General features: G+C 39.5%; 1 non-coding gene across 1 annotated transcript; it reads left to right on the plus strand.

Annotated features, from left to right (window-relative positions):
• The first annotated feature begins 1,227 nt into the window (after window positions 1-1,227).
• On the plus strand, window positions 1,228-1,334 carry LOC127076905 (small nucleolar RNA R71). Its single transcript, XR_007786920.1, has one exon. It is a non-coding gene; the product is annotated as a small nucleolar RNA R71 (small nucleolar RNA).
• Window positions 1,335-3,923: the final 2,589 nt, after the last annotated feature.

Consider the following 3,923-nt stretch of genomic DNA (forward strand, 5'->3'; position numbering starts at 1 on the left):
CACATGACTCCCTAAAATGCAAGGTATAGAAAAACTACCAGGGTCTTTCTCCTTCTTAGCGAGTTTATCCTCGGAAATTAAGTTGCATTCCAAGGGTTTCGTATCGTCAAGCCCACGCTTGTTGGTTAAGATGTCTTTGAGAAATTTGGCGTAAGACGGAATTTGGGTGATAGCTTCGGTGAACGGAATCTCTACATGAAGCTTCTCTATTACTTTTATAAATTTTTGGTATTGGTTATTGATTTTGGTTTGTTTAAGTCTTTGTGGATATGGGATTGGTGGTTTGTACGGGGGTGGTGGTTTGTAAGTTTTATCCTTGGCTTCTCCATTCTGGTCGGTTTGTTTTTCGGGTTCTACCGATTCCTCTTCTTGGTTGGTAGGTATATTTTTTTTAGAAGTTTTGGACTCGCTCATCGCTGGGTTATGAAGGCCTTCCTAAGCGGTCCCACTTCGTAACGAGATAGCGTTAGCTTGCCCTCAAGGCTTTGGTTGAGGTTGTCTAGGGAATTGGCCTCCAGGTGTAGTCTATGGGGCTTGGATTTGTGCTACCTTTGATCAACCTTGGTTCCTAATTGCGTTATAAGTTTGTTTACGTGAATTTTCTAGTTTAGGAATTCTTCATTTTGCTGAGTCTAGCCCGATAGAAAGCTCTCCATGATCTTCTCAAGGTTAGACTTCTGGGGCACATCTTGCATAGGTTGATTTGGTTTTTGGGCATGATAACCTTGCGGTCTCTGAGGTGCATGAATTTGGATAGGGTTCGGGTTTTTATAGGAGAAATTCGGATGATTCTTCCGTCCAGGGTTGTAAGTGTTTGAAAATGGGTTACCTTGGGCGTAATTCACTTGGTCGGTGTTCAGGTCGTTCAAAAGGTTACACTCCGCCGAGTCGTGTCCTTTAGATCCACGAAGTTTGCACTATGTGTGGACTATCGCTTCGGTGTTAGTGCTTGTAGACATATGTTCGATCTTAAGGGCTAAAGCGTCCATTTTCACCTGCATCATGTCCAGAGAGCTTATCTCATGTATTCCACCTTGGGTCTCCTTTTTCTCTATTGATGCTCGTTCAGTTCCCCATTGGTAATGGTTTTGGGCCATATCCTCAATTAGGTCACCAGATTCAGGGTAAGTTTTGTTCATCAGCGCGCCACCAACGACAACGTTGATGCTCATCTTTGTGTTGTAATGGAGTCCATTATAGAAGGTACGAACGATCAACCATTGTTCTAGGCCATGGTGTGGGAAGACTCTTAATAACTCTTTATATCTCTCCCAAGCTTCAAAAAGCGAATCTCTTTGGTTTTGAGTAAATCTAGTTATTTGGTTTCGAAGAACAACAGTCTTACTAGGGGGAAAGCAAGGAATACTCTCCTAAGGTCTTCCCAGGTAGTTATTGAATTAACTGGAAGTGAATCTAACCATGAACATGCTCTATCCCTAAGGGAGAAAGGAAATAATCTCAAACGAATCGCATCCGGTGAAGCGCTGTTAGATATAAAGGAGTCGGCCAGTTGGATAAAAACTTCTAAATGTTGATTTGGGTTCTCAGTAGCGAGACCCGCGAATTGGTTCTGTTGCACTAATTGCAACAAAGACAGTTTTAGTTCGAAATTGTTAGCAGGAATAAGGGGGTTTACTATCCTCGAACTAGGTTCCTCGTCAGAGGGTTGGGAGAATTCCTTAAGAGGTCTCCGGTCGCGATTCTCGACCATAACTTTCTTAATTCGGATGATTAATAGGCGTGTACGAGTATAACGTTTGGGGTCCGCCAACGGATCTACTAAAATTCCGGTACTACGGGTACTTCGCATTTTCCGACTAATAGTGCCTTAGTCGACGGTGTAACAACAGGGTACAAAATTTGACGAAGTTGGTCCCCGACAACGGCGCCAAAAACTTGATCGGTGAATTCGCAAGTGCACGAATCGCGTCAAAGTAATATAAAAGAATATCGATCCCACAGAGACCATATCGTCAATCTATCGATTACTATCGTTATGATGTTTATCTAAGACGGTATAAAAGAGAAATTGGGGTTACAAAAGAAAGGTAAATAATAAATGCAGTGTAGATAAAGCCAGGTTTGAATGTATATCACGTCAGTTAAGTGATGTTTCGATTGTCTAAATAGAACTACTTATGAGGCAATATTTTCTACTCTTGAAAAGAATCCATTTAACCGGAATTGTCCCTTTCGCATATTTAGGACTGAGTTTACCGTTAAATTAAGGCCTTTTATTGTCACTTATAAAAGGTGTGCAGAACGCTAAAGTAGTAAACTTATTTTTAAGAAATAAGACTCATAAACTTAGTTGAAAAGTGATTTTGATTTAGAAAGATTTACCTAAGGAGTTTCCTGATTTAAAATCTATCAACGGGTCCGAAAACAGTTTCAAAAATAGTTTTTCCTTAAAGTGATAAAAATTCCTAGTTAACTAAGCCAGGGTGCTTTCGCACTCCTTGAATAGTTAAAACTAACTAAGTTTGTTTCAGAAAACTCAAGTTAAGAATCCAAACAGCCTTTAAAGTATTTCTACAGATTCAATATGTGAAACATCTCTTTAACCGCGATCCTTACATTCTAACATCTAAAAGATTTAGCCAGACATGGTAATACCAACAAACACGATGATATTGATCATGATGAAAAGTTGTTTTAGAATGTGAGGCGTAAGGGACGAGTAAAGCGTGTAAAAATAAAGCATAGACAGAAATTAAATAAAGTAAAGCGTTGACAGAAATTAAATAAAATAAAGCGTAGACAGAAAGTAAATAAAGTAGAGCGTAGAAAGAAACTAAATAAAATAAAGCGTAGACAGAAAGTAAATAAAGTAAAGCGTAGACAGTAAGTAAATAAAATAAAGCGAGACGGAAAATAAATAAAATAAAGCGAGACAAGTAAATAAATAAATAAAAGCAATAAATAAGAACCTTCTACAAACGGAGGCTTTAAATCCGGTACAAGGAAAATAAACCTCCGACTCTGAAGATAAAGACGACAACAACTCGAAGTAACCCAACTCAATCTCACTAAGGTGCGATAGCCCCCCCCCCCCCCCCCCCCCCCCCCGATGTGACGGATTACCGATTTACAGATGAAGAATATAGTCTTAGTGTTCTAAACTAAGTTGGATGATTTGAAAATGAAATGGAACGAACTATTTATAGAGGATTTCAGCAACTTGCAAAGACCATGGTGCCCTCCAACTTCTCCTTAGTGGGAATATGATTTGCAAAGGTGGCGCACACCATCCCTTCATGGCGCCCGCCATGTGTGGAAATGGAAAATATCATGTGAAGGTGGCAGTTACCTATCGGTTGAAGGCTGATGAGTCATGGCTTCTCCTATAGCGGCCGCCATGTGCAACGCCATGTGTACAATATTTGCCGAAAAACCCTAATTTTAGGTCTTTTTGCTTTATTTCTTCTAAAAGGGTCCGAAAGAGCTAAATATCTGAAAAAACCACAAAAGAGAGCATAATACAAACAAAATGATAATAAAGTCCTAATAAACATGTGAAATCCGAGTCAAAAACTCGGTGTAATTCAGTGTGATCAGTATTCTATCCAGCATTCGATAGATGTAATTCCTACTTTTTGTTAAGGTTGTTTATCCTTGATATGTTCATCCTAACCGATGATGGATATCCTCCTTGGCATCCCCAGGAAAGTTTATCCTTGATATGTTCATCTTAACTAATGATGGATTTTCTTTCCTTTGAGTCTATCCTTGATATGTTCACTTTAACCGGTGACAGATATTGTCATCTTTGGTCTTCTGCCTAATAACTGATAGTTATAAATCCCATTTCTGTAGTTTTCCCCAGCAAGGCTATTCTTACCCAGCAATCGGAATGCATTGTACTCTTGCGGACTTTCGGTCGCTCTGATTTTCTTTTCCTTTGTGGCAACATTTCCCCACAG

The sequence above is a fragment of the Lathyrus oleraceus genome, chromosome 4, assembly GCF_024323335.1.
Source record: "Lathyrus oleraceus cultivar Zhongwan6 chromosome 4, CAAS_Psat_ZW6_1.0, whole genome shotgun sequence".
Taxonomy (NCBI): Eukaryota; Viridiplantae; Streptophyta; class Magnoliopsida; order Fabales; family Fabaceae; genus Lathyrus; species Lathyrus oleraceus.